The 16,970-nt window shown below is 46.8% G+C and overlaps 1 protein-coding gene across 2 annotated transcripts in view; it reads right to left on the bottom strand.

Annotated features, from left to right (window-relative positions):
* The window catches only part of UBL3 (ubiquitin like 3), a 126,467-nt gene that overhangs the window by 40,038 nt on the left and 69,459 nt on the right, over positions 1–16,970 (bottom strand). The window contains exon 1 of one of the 2 annotated variants that reach the window (XM_061564113.1): positions 9,210–9,334. The exons of the other annotated variant lie outside the window; for it this stretch is intronic. The gene's annotated coding sequence lies outside the window, so the exon portion shown is untranslated. Of the gene's footprint in view, positions 1–9,209; positions 9,335–16,970 lie in introns of those variants that run through there. 2 annotated transcript variants of the gene reach the window in all.

Below are 16,970 nucleotides of genomic sequence, written 5' to 3'. Positions count from 1 at the left end.
TTGGCGAATTCGCCAATTAAGTGTCGACAACACCCGCACTCATCATGCGCCGTTAATTAACAACGGGAGATTCGTCTTTGACCCGGCGCGCTTCACGCACCATGACCACCCCCTCCTCCTCCTGGCGACTCGGTCGGTGCTAAGGTGCGTGAGAGGGCGCCGAGGCAGGGCAGAGAGATGGAGCGTGCAATGCCCTTTTCCCTGACGCCGCCTCGCAAATTGAGTTGGGCTGAGAATGTAATTTATACGGCGAGGACCGCGGGCTGCCTTTCTTTATCTCCTGCGCCAAACAACCCCTCCATTCATTCCGCACGGCGCAGCCTCCGCGGTGTTCGTAGGAGCAGCAAACGCGACGAAATACGCACGCCGGATTTCTTTTGAAGTTTAAATTTCTTCCGATGTTTTTTTCTTTCTAATACGGTGTATTGCTCAGATTTCGTCGCTTTATTATATAAAAAAAATCTGTATTCTGGAGTTGTGTAATGAGGCAAAGAAATGTGTCTTTTCTGTAACTTCTCCAATCAGCAGAAACATTTCATTAAACCGGGCAAGGGCCAGGGGTATGATGGCAAAACTAGACGGTTCTCACCGATAAACATTTGGCAGTTCAACAGCATTGTTTCAAGCAAGCGTGTTTCTGCTGATGAGACACTGCATGGCGAAACTGGTCTCAGGTTTGCTTGTGTTGAACCAACACTGCTGAAATTATGCACTCCCAGACACGTAAAGGCGGCGTATTGTTCGACGTATTTATTGTCATTGGTCTCTTGGTGTCACTTCAACCGGCTTCTCTGTCTGAACACCAGATGGTGCTCGTTCATGCCATGCAAACATTCCTCTCTCTGCCTTCGTTCCTGACACACTCTGGTTTATAAACTAGGGAACTCTTTATTAAGGAAAAAAACATGATTTTAACAATTTGGTTTAAACAGTCACTCGTCACTCCGTTGAAGCCATCAATCTCGATTGTTCACATGAGGATGTGAATCCAGTATCCAGTGGCGCTGGCTCGGCAGCTATTGGTGTGTCCTCTGATGCCCCCTTCTCTCTCATCCATTGCGGCACAATATATTTAAGTACAATGCAGCAGATTCTAAAATGTCACCATTTTTCACCAAAGAAAAAAACTATTCTAAACCTTAATCTACATTAGACAGTAATAAGGTGTCCAACTATAATACATATAACCTATGGTCCAATGTTTCTGTATTCACATGCTCAGAATAAATACGTAACTTTATCGCTATACATGCTGGTTTTGAAGCAGTTTTTTTCTTCATTAATTGGCTTCCGCCACTTAACGACGCTCACAGTAGGACATGCCAACACGTACACAAGCGCTGAACCGATCCAATCGAGTTCCAGATCCAGGCCCCCGGTCTCACCTCTTACTGAACCACATGCTCAGGGACAGGCCAGCCTGCGCACCCAACATATGGGCACTCGTACCTAGGCCCTAGTGATGTTCTTGGGCTGTTCCTGGGAAGCTGCTGGGCTGCTGATACTGTGCCAGAAGACAACTGGAGTTCCCAGTCCTCTTACCCATGGCCGAGCGGTGGCACGTTTTTTTACCGCTTGTTGCAGAGGTTCGTGGTGTGAGCCCAGGGGCTGCACAGGTTAATTGCTGCGAGCGTATTAACCACCACGATGCCGCTTCACAGAAGTCGCAGGGAATCTCGTGGCGTTATTTGCAAAAAGATAGGTCATGTGTCTGTGTGTGCTGGCATCACAGTCCAAGTTCGACAAATTGTCAAATTTACCTGCAAATTACTAATTGGGTAAAAACCACAAAGTAACATCGCCCCCCGACTGGAAGACTCAATCCATTTATAAAAACATTGGGCTGTTGCTATAGCCTTGTGCAGAACAAATGGCGCAAATACCACAACTTAAAAAATAACATCCCAATACTGTTAGGTAATCTATTTGCTATTTTTATTGCCGTTGCAATTTGTTACTTTTTCCAAGATAAAAGTACAAACGTTCACATGCAAAGTCGAAGGTTTTGTTGGATTTTTACGTTTTATGTCGCATTCCATGCAACGAGAAGCAATGTAAACCAAATAATCCGTTTGTATTATTCACGTTGGCTGCCCAGGAAGGTCCCACGTGCAAAGTGTTTCCCAGTGTTTGTTTGAGAATGTTTAATAAAAAAAAGTGACAAGACATAACATTCAACTTTCTTTGGCTTTGTGCCTTCCGGGAAATTAAATCAACAAAACAGCCAGCACAGCCTACACGTCCCCATTTGTCAATAAAATGTGTTCAATGTCAACTTTTTGTACTACAAGCCGATGAATGTTTCACCAGTGGCTGGAATAAATTTGGAAGTTGCTATATCCTCCAAGGCTTTTACGGATAAGCTCACTTTGGTAAAAGCAGAAGAGCTCACACAGGCCATGTGTTTACAGAGTGGGCTGAACTGTTCACTGACCATCACCGTCATCATTACCGCTATGTGTATGGTGTTTCTCTGAAATAACGGCGAGCAGAAATGTATCTATAAAACATGATTAATTTACCACACAGGACCAATTTCACACAGTAGTGCTGAGTTAATCAAAGACAGAAATATTTATAGAAGCTGAGTTGATCCTCACTCTCAACCGTCCAATTGCTAGCCATGTAATCTAACCACTGTGCCACTTGGTCCGATGGTCCAATACTTCTCATACCATACGCAGAGCTTATAAAATAAATACAGCATAATCCTATTCAGCTACAATCTAGGCACTGCTGGATGAAGGCCTCCCCAAGCCATTGCTATCCAACCTGTTCCTGCACACGAGTGGATTTCATCACCCCATCTTCTCCGGTGGACATCCTCCCAGGCGCGTTCCCTCCTTTGGCTGCCACATAGAGGAAGCGCACACCACCACGACAGTATTCCCTGGATTATAAAACATCCCACAAAGAAAGACAACCAAAACTCAAACTTTATATAAGGTCTTGTCACACACACACCAAACGCATTATAATAATTTCCATTTCTTAGGCACATTTCATCCGAAGATCCCAATGTGCCGTGAATGGAAAGCAGGAAATAAACAGAACCTGCAGGGTAAACGGCCAAAACTAGGGAGTAAAGGCCAGTTTAAATTAGTCCGTGGCAAGGTAAGGTAAAAGGTAAAAACAACGAGCCTACCTTTACCCTACCTTTTACCTTATTACAATACAATCATTCTACCCTTACCTTTTACCCTTTAGCAAGGTAAAAGGTAAAAAAGCAACCGAGCCTACCTTTACCCTTAATCCATACAAATTACCCGATTACAGGGTAATTACTGGGGAACTAGACATGAAAAAGGTTTCTAACAGGTAAATGCGAGGTAGAGCGCTTTATTCGTATAGAATACAATCTAATCAGGCGTTGAGGCTGTCGATGACACCATCCTCCGTAACCTCCTCGTCCCAGTCGTCTTGGTCGATGACGATCTCATCAACAACCTGATCAAGTTCGTCATTGCTGTCGTCCTTGGACGAATGATGGGCAATAAGCTCCTGCGCCGCTCGGGCCCGGTTGGACAGGACCTTCAGGCAGCCGGCCGCGAGCGCAAGCACATGATTGGATGAAGAGCGTGGACGACAGCGACTGGCGAACGCACGTGAAGGCCATCTTGTAGTGGGCAGGAAGCAGCTCTTTGCGGGGAGACCCCCACTGCATTATGTCAATGAAGGCGCTGGCGGTCGTGACGCCCGTGCTCAGAAAACAATGGACTTTATTGCTGTCGTCAATGGAGCTGCCGACGTTGCTGAATAGGGTGCTGAACAGCGACCCCTCCTCCATATGGGCAGCGACTGCCGTCGGCGGGATCGCGAGCACGTCCGAGTAGCGATGCTGCAGGACAGAGCGGATCGTGGCCTTCAGTGTAGCCAGCTTGTCTTGGTCTGACGTTTTCGGCAGCTGTGGATTCAAGTAGGATGCCACAATGGCGGGTTCCTGAACCAGCAAGTCGTGGTACTGCACCAGCTCGACCTTGCTGCACCTGATATTGACGAGCACCTCGCGCAGTTCGGCGTTGGTCGACTTGATCACCTTGAGAACTTGGACGACGCCGATCTGGACCGAATGATCCACGCAGCGAATATGGTGGCAAGCCCGCAACTGCTCAAAGCCGGAGTCCGCGTTGACCAGGGCGAACAACGTCGACAGCACTGATCGCATCGGAGCCATTGCCGCTGGTGACAGCGAGCAGCTTGGTCGAGACATTGTGCCCGAGGCTTTGGAGGTGCTCAAACAGAGCGGTGCCAATGCGCTTGCCGATACCCCTTCTGGACTGCAACATCGAGGATCGTCGGCAGCATGGATCTCGACGCACCAGATTTGGTGTCGATCCAGTGCACCGTGATCATCCAAAATCCCTTCAGGTTGCGGTTTGACCACTTGTCGATGGTGAGCGAGATGGCGACGTCCCGACAATGGGCAGCATGATGGCGTGATGCTCGACAATCCTGCGAATGGCAGTGCGGGTCGACGGGCCCTCGTATCCCTGCGTCAATGTGTGGACCAAGGTCTTGAACTTGTCACCGCGTTCTCAAACTTTACCAGGAGGAGATCCGGGATTGCTGGCCGGCTCCGCGTTTGCTGCATTAGGCGGCTCGACGGCGCCGACGTCACGACCTCAGCTGCCTGGGGCGAGCACGTTGTGCTTCTTGAAGTGGGCTTCCCACCCCGACGCGTTGGTGTGGGAGGAAAACCACTTGCGGCAGTGCGTGCCTTGCTGCACATGAGGATCACCCTCCATCCAATAGTGCGTGTGCTCCCACGGGAACGCATGCCGCTGCCTCTTTCGATTGCTGTTCGCAGCGACCCCGAAAATGCCGTTGCTGGCATCCTCGACCTCGTCCTCTACCTCAAGAATGTGGTCCGTCTCCATCTGGTCCGACATCAATGATTCCAATTAAAAATGGAGGCCACTGACTGCGCCACGGAGCTTTTAGAGAGCAGTAAACAGGGTATTTAGCGGGTAATACTTCGCGCTACCTTTACCCTACCGGGTAATTCTTCCGCGCTACCTTTACCCTACCCTCTACCTTACCCCTTGGCATTACCGACACCTTTACCTTTACTCTTTTACCCGGTAAAAAGGGTAAATTACCTTACCTTGCCGAGGCCTAGTTTAAATAGGCGAGTTTTAAAGACAGACTTACTGTTAACGATTCTGACTGTCTTACCGAAGGCAAAGCGTTCCATAGTCTAGGAGCTGCACTGGCCAAAGCCTGATCACCTCTGCAGGAACACAGCCTTGACCTCGAAGTACAGATGTAATGACAACAGAGCCTGCATGCGGCGTGAGGAAGGTAATGACAGGGGTATTAGTTATGAGTGCGAAGGGACTGGTGGCTACGGGAATGTTTGAGAAGGGAGCGTGGTCATGTGACGCAAGAGGATGGTAGAGTCAGCGAGAATGATCGAAGGGGGGCGTGGCGTCGATTGAAATAGAAGGGAGATGCGTGGGAGACTCGGAGCTGTTCTGTGGGATCTCCGCCTGATGTCAAGTGAACGCGTCTTCAGTAAAGTGCCATCTCAAGAGAAGTGTGCCAAGCCGTCGTTGCACATAGATGAAGGTGATCGGAAGATCTCGGGCACCTCGTTGGGGAGTAAAAATTGATCAGTTTCTGCAGATAGTGGGGCTAATGCATTGAGCGCCTTGTAAGTCAGCAGCATGATATTATAATCCACTTAAAACCTGATTGGGAACCAGTGCAAAGACAAGAGAGCAGGTGTGATGTGCTCGCAAAACGGTGTGCATGTAAGGACTCTAGCAGCTGCATTCTGAACGAGCTGGAGTCTAATCTTGATTTGAAGCTTTCGTGACTGCAGGAATCCATACTCTTTGGTTCTTTCGGTAAAGTCACGTAGGTATGAAATAAAATAAAATAAATCACGACGTTTCGGGTACAACACAAGCGTCCATCATCAGGTGGGAAAGCGTGGTCTGCTGCTGAGGCAAACTGCTGCAGTCGACCCAGCACCTTATTCGGAATCCTCAACAGCAACGCGTTGCAGTAATCAAGTTGGAGAACACAAACGCATGGACCAGTTTCTCTCAGTCATTAGGTGACAGGAATCGATGCAGGCGGGCAATATTTCTCAAGTGGAAGAACAAAGTTCTAATCACCCAAGATACGTGCAGCTCAAGAGTACAGGGACTGGTAAAATTAAAAGACACACCTCCAACTTTTTCTTTAAAACAGAGGGGGGGAGTGCGTCTTGTTATTCTGACAACATAGGACCAAAAAAATGTACAAATTCCCCCCACCGCCATCAAACAGCACTGCAGCATCCCTGCTTGCTCCGTAGATTTCCATCCCAGCGCGCTGGCTCACATCACGGAGGCGCAGCGGGCTCCCGCAGCGCGAGCCTTGGCCAGGTGCCTCCATTGTGTTTCCCGTTGCCTAGTGATGACGCGCAGACCATTCTGCCGCATAATTACATTCTGCGGATAAACTAAATGTCAACCGTTGACGATGCACGCCGTGATCACATGGCAGAGCGGTGTCTGGGACAACTGCTCGACTGACATTTCTCCTGCCGAGAGCGCCACGGAGATTTTCGGGTTTATCTGTTGATGAGCCACCCCCAAACGCCACCAGTCGGGTCCCGTCCACTGAAACTGAGGTTTAGCTTTTCAGAATCTTGTTCTGTAGAAGGTAAAGGTGCATCCCTGAAATTCCTTGCTCACGCCACTACGACTGGAAGATGGGTCACCGAGAGGGAATTTGGTCTACTTTCCCACACTGTCAAAACGTCTTGGGAAGAAATGGGAGTGCCCACACTTTACTCCATCCCATGGGACCTGCTGATCAACGACGAACTGTGGCATACACATTTATACTGCCGAGTGGTCAGAGTTCGCAGGGATTTAAGAAAGTTGCCCGTCATCTCAACTGCTGCGCCGGGATATTGAATCGGACTGCGCAGTGATAACCATTGCACAAGCAGCATCCCTGTACAAGCAGTGACTTGTTTGTGGTACGGGGTGGCTGGGTGCACCTGGAGTTGGCGAGGGTGCCGCCGCCGTGTTGGCGTCTTCCTACCGCATAGTGGCCATGTGACCTCTGGGCCAATGACAGTGACCCTGCATCAACAGTACGTGCATGCAGTCGGCATCATCAGGCACGCAAGGGGTTTTCAGTAGGCAGCATGCAAGGGCGGCAATGACCTCTTTTAAATGTCAACCAACCTCCTTTAAAAGAGGTCATTGCCGAAAAGGTCAAAAAAGTTATTTTAGTCAATCAAATACAATGACCAATCGTTCGAGCTCTATATTACAGAGATAACCAAATTTAAATTTCCTCGTAGCAATCGTTAGTGACAGGACACATCACTGGTGCCCTTCATGGTCAGTGTATTCACAAAAGGCAGTGATTTTCACCGCGGTGAATAGAGCCCACGGCTCCACTGTGCCAAGCCGTGGCCGAGTAGACTCGCCAGCACCCCACAGATGGATAAAAGATGCACGTCACCTCCAACCCGGCTCAAGTCTGCTTATTTAAATGTAAATTCCCAAGGGCAGCCGTTTGGCCACCATTGCGGCAAATCCTATTCATTTGGGATATTGCCGGATGGAAATTTTTATTGCATCCCCTTCTATTGAGGGAGCGACAGTCTCAGGCATGTACTAGAGGTTGAGCACTGTGGCCAATGCATCTTCTCGGAACCCTGACAGGTAATAACTCAAAAAACGACTCGCAATAAAAAGGCCAAAATTTTCCACGCAATTTCTGTCGACTCTGATGCGCGTCCGAACACGCAGCAATTTTCTGCCAAATCTGTCAAGCGAGCGGCAGCCGATAACCTTAATCTCCCCCAAAAAACCTGTCCATTTAACAGATATCTGTGTGCTTCCACATCCGCGATCAACATTTATCCAAAACGTATTTAGCTTGTACTTTGAGGGCCACGTGTAGTTTTTGGTTTCAAGTCAGTGTCAAAGGGTTGAGTTCTTTATTGTTAACAGCCGTGAGCCAGAGGTGCCCCATCCTCATATTGGGGACCAACTCTCCGTAGGACAGCAATCGATGACTTCCCACAAAGCGGCATTCATTTTATGGACCATGGTGGGATGATGCGAGAAGGATTCCTGACCAGGATATGAACATTATTTAAAAGCAACAAAAGAGATCAAAATAGAGCCATTTCAATTTAGTTACAAAAGCACAACTCTGAATTGGAAATAAATAATGGTCCGTTTCACCATTAAAGTATTAAGTAGCATTCAGGTCCATCAGCTGATGGAACAAAACATCCTATGGCACTAGTAGACCGATCTTCCAAGTAGTATTTGTTTAAACAGAAAAGCTCAAGGCTTGTTTTCATTTTATGGGTAGGGTGTGCCCTTTGAAACAAACACGGCTGGCTTTCTTGGTCAAATAATAATATCGTAGTGTGGACAGTTCAGCGCAGTCCAACAAAGCTATACAACACTTCCTATGCCTGGTCTTGATGGATTGTAGTTGATAAGTAATTAATAAATATAAAGGTGTGCGGCTGAAGCATACCCGTGCACTGTTTTGTTGTTTTATTAAATGATGAAGCGCTATGCACCGAGACGCCACATCATAAATAAACATCAATCAGTTTTAAAACCAACGTAATCCAGAACGCAACTCATCACATTATGTAATACACACGCAAGTGCACGCGAGCTGCATAACTGGCACTCTGCACAGAGCGTTCGCAAACCGGTGGCGCATTACAGCAATTCCTAATGGCTCGAGTGATGGGCTGCGGCGAGACGCCACCGATCCTCTGAAGTGGCATTCTCTGCTGCTACAATCGCAAGCAGACGAGGACGAACGAGGGTGTCGCGGTTCGGCCGAGTGTGGTCGTGGTCAGGTTGGCGTAACCTGGTCCCAAAGGGCCCGAATCAGGCACTAGAAGAGGGCCTGGCAGGTTATCGAGCGAGAGCAAGCCCCCAGAGAGCCTGCCACTCTGCTCACAGTCTCCACCTCTAACGTTAACCCCCCACCCACCCCCCGTCTTCAACGCCACATTTCAAATGCACGACGTGGCTTCTCAAACGCGCGAGGCAAGCGGCTGGCGTGGCTCGGACACGCGACGGAATGGAACGGGCTTTCGCAAAAAAAGTAAATAAACTTCCCGCAAACGGGACAGACGCATGGTGGTGCCGCTACTGCGGATGTTTGCTTCCTTTTCGCTGGCACCGAGTTTTGACGGGTTGGCCGCTATTGCCGTGGCGTACCGTACACGTCGCGCCGGAGGCCGGCGGCTGGACCGGAGAGCGGGTGTCGTGCGCTGCTCATGGAATGCCGCTCCTCGGTCGAGGGGCTGCGATAGGGAGCCGAGCGTTTGGAGCAGCCGCCAAACCGCTCCCCCCAACGCCATGCCGCCCCATCCTCAGTCCCCCCACCCTCATCCTTCCCAGCCACAGCTCTGCTTAGCACGAATGCACCAAACACTGGGTTAAAGATGTGGCAATTTCCTGTGCCAGGAAGTTGGGTTTTCGGATGATGTATTCCCATCCCCGTGGTTTTGTCATGCCGCATTGTCCATGGCACACACTATTATTTCGAGGTAAGAATGTATACAAGCAGCACGTGCTGTGCCTCCACTTAGTGATGGTTCTTAATCCAGTCTCAACATTCATTTCTATTTTTGTGGAAGTGGCTTTCCTGCACCATGGAATACCCCTGGACGATGTCTGCCATGGGCATGAGCTTCTCCCCGCGCTCAATGGAGGAGGTGGACCTCTTGATTTGAACATAGAGGCGGTGGCTACATTTCTGCTGGCAGATGCTCATATTTGCTAGAGGCTCTGGTTTTGTAAATGCACATGTACAGCTCATTTGTCAATCCACTGCTGGTTGAAAGGCCATCCTCATAAGTTATTTTAATTTATGAAAATGTCTCCAGATGAATCTCTTGGTTCTTTCGGTAAAGTCACGTAGAAGGGAAATAATAAAATAAAATAATAAAATAATTCTCACGACGTTTCGGCCACAATGCAAGCAGCCGTCCTCAGGTGAAGAACAGGTCTGTCGGAAAGACAGCGTCTGAATGGAAGTTACTACAAGGCAATACTTTGTACACAGATGACGATGGTGATAGTATATGGCACTTTGCTAACGGAGATCACACACGCTTTCCAATAGTAACATTCATGGGAAAGCCAGGCTGTGAGCTGATGCATTGTGAGGCGTATTGGAAGGGGCTGCAAACCTAAATGCCAAGTTTAGGGAGGAATATGTATCTCAACTTCAAAGGGGCTCTCAGTGTACGGCCGTGTGCCAGAGACTTTACCCGACCTCCACGCCCCTCCACGTGGTCCAGAGAGACCAGTGGAGTCAACTCGGAGAGCTTTCGAGTGGCACCGGGCAAACGCTAAATCTCTGCAAGAGGCAACGTACTGAGACATACAAACCATGTAACAACAAACACATTCCGTTGCCTCTCAGGCTGAACTCGCTGACTGTCATTAGGGCCTGTGCTTGGTGACTTCCAGTCGCAGAGCAAACTTACACGCGCACCTCTCGTACGGCTGAAGGAATCCAATGAGCTATGAAGCTCTTCTACACAAATGCCCAATACATCTGTGGAATGTTGTGCGCATGCACAATGCCTCGTTTTCTCCTCCGACTGCCGTGCTTCCCATCCTCCTCCAAGCACCGTCCAGCAGTGAGTGGCTGCTTTCAGCAGGAGCACAGAGGCCACTGCTCATGTACAAATACCACCCCGGAAAGACAAGCGCTGCCATGGTGAAGCTTGGGAGTTGTCTGCCACCGATTCCATCCATGCCGGACACGAAATATCGCCGAATTTGGGGTCGATTACATCTTGTACTTATGCATTTAAATAAATCCATTACAAGCGTTATACCACTCTGCATAATGACGCACTGAGAGAATGGTGCCTGAGGTTCTTTAAAAATGTATGAATGCATTGTCCGTGCATCACTCCAGCAGTGGGCAGCTTCACAGCCGCAGCTCTCAAAATTACCTTGACAATGGGAAGCCTGATGGATTTGGACGCAGTTTAATATCCGCCAACGATTTTAGGTCATGCACAATTTTTTGTTTTGTTCATTGCAAACCGAGGCATGTTCGAGTTAAAGTTCCCTTGGAAATGGCGAGTAAGAGACGGTGACTGGATGGAAAAGAATAAAAAGTATCTCGTTAAAATTAAAACAAATTTTTACATTTATTCCGCCCAGTGTACCCATCTGCATATGTCAACACGTTCTGCTGCGCTCATAGCTCTCCAATTGATTGGCAAGTAGCATACGACAAGCTCGGAGTGGGAGCCACAATACAAATTCAACTCCAGTTAGTACAATAACACATTACATACTTTACATGTGATCACAAACCAAAGGGGTGCTCGGGCAGCTTCTGTGTAAGCTTATTTAATTCAATATTTACATGTTTTTTTCTCTCTTCTATTCACCCCCATTAACCCCAATTATTAAGAACAGCTCTGCTACAGTTTTTCAATAACATTTATGTCCGTTTTGGGACCTCCACCCTTCCCTTGTGTGTGATGGCGAGCTATCGTATGTTGCAACTACATTTTGCGCACGTGATGATGATGGTGATGAGCAAAATGGCTCCGGATTGTTTTTCTGAGAATCCCAGTCGGAGTAGCCATGCAAAAACAAAGGCCCCGTTATTTCTAAAATATATTTGAATTTTGCAGGAGCCATCCCATTTGCAGCCAGGTTTTAATCAATCGTCCACGGCAGAATTGTTTTTGGAAATCGCCATGAACATGAATTTTCAGAGCATGTGGGTAAACTATGCATGACTAAAGTATAAGACGTTTATAAAAGTTTAATATAAAGTACACGGAGACATGTATAGTTCAGTATAATCTCTTGTAGAGGTGGAGCAGTGGCACAGTGGTTCGCTATGAAACCCAGCAACCAGAGTTCAATTCCTGGCTCAAGGCTAACAGCAGCGATAGATTTGTCCGGTCCTGGGCATCACCCCACCCACCACCTTCACCAGTCCACATAAACCAGCGTGGTAAAATATGGTCAAAAACTTCCATGACCGTCGCAGTGTGGGGAGGAGGCCCCATCCAGCTGTGGATTGAAATGTAATGAGAATGCATTACAAATGGCACTCGCACGACTTGCTATAGCGCAAGGCGATCACGAAGGCACCGTTTCACAATCATAGTCTACAGTACTCTTTGGTTCTTTCGGTAAAGTCACGTAGATAGAAAAATAATAGATCACGACGTTTCGATCGCAACACAAGCAATCGTCATCAGGTGGGAAAGAACCAAAGAGTATGGATTACTGCAGTCACGAAAGATTCAAATCAAGATCGTCTACAGTAGTTTCACAGGAGGGGGCGATGTTGCTACATGTCATTCCAATGGAGTAATTTGCAGATAACTTAAAAAATCTGGCCAAATTAGACCATGATGCTGGCACACATAAAACTAAAAAAATGTTACCTTTTCAGAAGCGACCTGGCCACAAATGACAACTCAACAAAGTGACTGATCACGTGTAAAATTATAGCAGCCAAATACTCGAAATGCATCTTTATAAAATGTGGAGGGAAAAACCGGAGGAGCTGGAGAAGCATCCACATGACCACGGGGAGAGAACACTCAAACTCCCAATATACAGCAGGCATCAGGGTCGGGATCGAACCCATGTACTTCTGTATATACCAGGCGAGGTATTTTAACATATCACTCCATGACAATCACCGGATCTTTAACATCCACTGGGAAGCCGGATGGCACGTATTGTGTGCCGTCTGCTTTGATGCACCCACGCTATTAACCCAGGCGGCCTGCTGGGAGCGAACCGCGAGCCTCCGCAACAAACGGCGAACGCGCCAACGGCGGGCCGCATCACCGCCTGTGAATCAAGCGCTGTATTAGAGAAACGCAAACGAGAGATGGAGCAATTGATTTAGGATGCATTTACAGAAAAAGTCATCATAGAAAGACCTTAATCCACCAGTGGTTGTTGTTGATTATAAGAAGAAAGGTTTGGGTTTCGAAGCACAGCAAAATGTGACAATTATAGCAGAATTTTACCTCTTGTTATAAATTTATATTAATGTTTGCCAGCCATAATTGAGCATAAGAAATGTTGCATTGTCAGCTCGGCCTTCTTTAAAAAAACATGGTTCTCTTTGGTAAAACAGGTTATTTGTGCCCAGGGGCTGGCTCCCTCTAGACAGATATAGTTATTAAAAATGCTACGCATGCAGCTTTGCTATGTCCCAGACGCATTGATTGTTTAGTTACAGAAATTAATGGCATTTACATTTCCTGCAGGCCAGAAAGAGACAGGGTTGGGGGAATGCAAACCTCAAGAAAATTTTTTTTTAATGGAGAGGGGAGTTAAAACAATTGTGCACAATTCCCCTTGTGCTGAGTTTTAATTTATGGCGTGAGCTGCCACCAAAATTCATATTCCCATCACTCTCGGTTTGGATTGGTTATTGCACTGCACCTATCGCAACAAACAAAGACTGTCCAGTCTCAAAACGGCCGATAAGCAAAGTGTGCGCGTGTCGTGAGAGCAGAGGGCTGGCGACCACACAGCTCGCTTTCAATTCCACTCCGATGGGTCTGGTGTTGAGGTTCAAAACCCTGCACAAGAAGGACAGATTCGGCTCGTGGGGTCCCACAGGCGGTGTGCGTGCTTCAGATTCGGCCGCTGCAGGCATCAAGCGTACCTTGCTGAACCAGTCATACTGGACATGTGTGGAAAAAGAGCTTCATAGCTCATTGGATTCCTCCTGTCCAAATATTGATTCTGAACAAAAATTTTAAGTACTGTATGACATGTGATGCAGGGAATGTAGAAGCGCGAAGCGCGGGGTCCAGGGTGCTCGCCCAGATTCGCCGCAGCCCCGAGGCCATGGCTCTATGTGGAGCACTGTCTGAGAATTGGGCGCGAGCGGCGAAGGATGGGAGCGCTCGCCGTCACAAACGACGCCGCAAGCGATGCAAATAATGCGATGGAATGGATTTCAAGTTGACATCATAAACTCTTGACGTTTTACCATTATAAAATACGACAAAATCTCTGTGTACAAACACTGCCATTATCAAGTAAACTGTCGAAAGTGATAATGCCGGTTGGCCAAAAACTTTAATCATTCAGTGGCTGATTGCCACTGATAATTGCAACTGAAATTACTAAACAGTACGATGAAATATTCTTGGGTCTTTCGGTAAAATCACGTAGAAGGGAAATAATAAAATAATAATAATAAAACATCTATTACTTTATTATTTCCCTTCTACGTGACTTTACCAAAATAACCAAGAATATGAATCCCTGCAGTCACGAAAGCTTTAAATCGAAATAGTACTATGAAAGTCAGACGATTGATCTGTAGGCTACACCAGAGCTTTTATCGAGGGGTTTCAATGCTATTTTGGTTGGGAACAATGGCTCAAGACACTCGCAGTCATGGATTAGAAGGTGCAGGCAGGATCGTCAAACAAGGGGCTTTTTTCCCCACTGCCGAGCCTCCAGCGACTCGCGATTTCCAACAGCACTCGCAGTACATGCGATGTGTGCCCAAAGCATGGTGCATGTTTTCACTCGCTTTGCTATGAACAACCAACCAAACAGCAACGCGCTGATGCTGTGTTTATGGCCGAACGGCTTGCCGACGACTTCACATGGATCCTGCGAGACGATGCTTACAAACATGCGAAGAATATTACATCATGCTAAACGAACAACCATGTAAGACAAATATTCAACACGGATAGAGTTATAAACATGCAATAATATACCGCGATACGCTTGTGAACATGCAACATGAGTTTATAAATAGTAGCAGTGTTATGATTCATACCGAAGTAATTTAATAGTCGCCATTCAGGGAAATTATTTGATTCAGCAATCAGTATTTTTTTACAATGTGCTCAATGTGGCGGCTGCTAGTGGCAACTCATAACATATAACGCATATTAATTGAAAAATATCGACTCTTACACAATTTGGTGATCGTATCACGAGATTAATAATCAATATCGATCAATGAATCAATGCCTCTTTATACCTTTAATAGACATGTGTAGGACCTCCAGACAGAGTGGTGTCAACGTTCAATAGGATTCAACAGGGCCACCACGCTCATGAACATGCAATAGCACTATTCCATAGGGTTGAGTTTTTACAGAACTCAATTGGGATCCACTGGGAGAATTTTGCTAACACGCAGTCCGATACCTCGGGCTCATTTTATTCACAGGGTTTCTTTTTTTTGCATCACAGAACCACAGCCTTGTACTTCCGTCGGAGTGTTTTCCCCAACTCCCCTACCCATTTAATCCACTTCAGCTGCTGGGCAATGCTCACAGACGCTCTCAGCTGAGAGAGCCTTCGAACCTTTTATTTTGGTCATTAACTGCCAAAGACTTGATGAAAGCACTGCTCTTGGCAAGCCTGATGGAATGATCATTCACATGAAGGGACTTTATTCACTCACGAATTTTGTAAAAAAAATTCTGCCACCTTAAGTACAGCTCTGTTTTCACATTCAGTGCTCAGTTCTACCGCGAATGCATTTGCATGCTCCCAGTTGAATGCCTCTAACACATGCATTTCAGATCAATTATTACCACTACTATATTCAAGTGGAAAGTCAAACTTTGGTACTGATTAACAATGTGACATTTTAATTTCTAATATTTGCATTTTAGCGATTGTACAGTAATGGTTTGTGACTCAAGAAAAAGAGCTTGCAATAACCACTGGATTATAACAACAAACGAGGCAATATACTTGTAATTACTGATACAGTGATATATTAATACTGCATAGGTCCACGAAGCTGTAGACATCTCATTTACAGTGCATGTTCAGATCCCATCAGCAAAGGAGAATGTATGAATTGTCCAACGCTAGGGGAATCTGTCAAGTTGCAAAAGTCAATCGAGTTTAATGATTCACTCCTTCTGGAGTCGATTAATTCAAGAGATTCAAGGTCATGGCTCAATTAAAGAATAGACATTTTTTTAAAGTGGTGAATGTAGCGGCCTCTTGTGGCTGCAGGGGTGATGTAAACCCCTTTACAAACAGCGTGCCCTATGTGAATCGAATAACACTTCATCTTACACGCACGATTCTATGCACGTGTTGAGAACTTAATAATTGATGTTGATTGATCCCGAGAAGCCAAGCAGGTCTTTCCCCTGGTCAGTAATGTGCTTGAGATGGGTGAACATCACAGGCCATGTCGCTATAAGCAGCATTCAATCTCCACTAATGATCATTCAGTTGCTCCAATCTGCAGTGATGATCAATCAATTGCTCCAATCTCCACTAATGATCAATCAGTTGCTCCAATCTCCACTAATGATCATTCAGTTGCTCCAATCTGCACTATTGATCATTCAGTTGCTCCAATCTCCACTAATGATCAATCAATTGCTCCAATCTCCACTAATGATCAATCAGTTGCTCCAATCTGCACTATTGATCATTCAGTTGCTCCAATCTCCACTAATGATCAATCAGTTGCTCCAATCTCCACTAATGATCATTCAGTTGCTCCAATCTGCACTATTGATCATTCAGTTGCTCCAATCTCCACTAATGATCAATCAATTGCTCCAATCTCCACTAATGATCAATCAGTTGCTCCAATCTGCACTATTGATCATTCAGTTGCTCCAATTACCACTAATGATCAATCCATTGCTCCAATCTCCACTAATGATCAATCAATTGCTCCCTGCTTATAAGGAGCTCAGCGGTCGAGCGGGTGCCTCAAATTCAGAAGGTTGCTGGTGAGTGCGGGAGTGGCAAAAATGGGGGCCGACCACTTGTTCCGATATCCCTCACCACTGATGTTAGCCATGGCCAGGAATCAAATTTAGTTCGCTGGATTCACGATGGAATGCACCGCTACAGTATTGTCAGCCACGATCGATCCACTGGTGGATAAAACCCTCCCCCCAAGGCGTCGTCATCCCCCAAGGCCCAGTAACGCAACGCTCCACTACAGTGCAG

The sequence above is a fragment of the Lethenteron reissneri genome, chromosome 32 (assembly GCF_015708825.2).
Source record: "Lethenteron reissneri isolate LAM-NWPU_2019-01 chromosome 32, ASM1570882v1, whole genome shotgun sequence".
Lineage (NCBI taxonomy): Eukaryota > Metazoa > Chordata > Hyperoartia > Petromyzontiformes > Petromyzontidae > Lethenteron > Lethenteron reissneri.
Note: the sequence above shows the minus strand (reverse complement) of the source record. Positions and strands in the feature narration are given on the sequence as shown.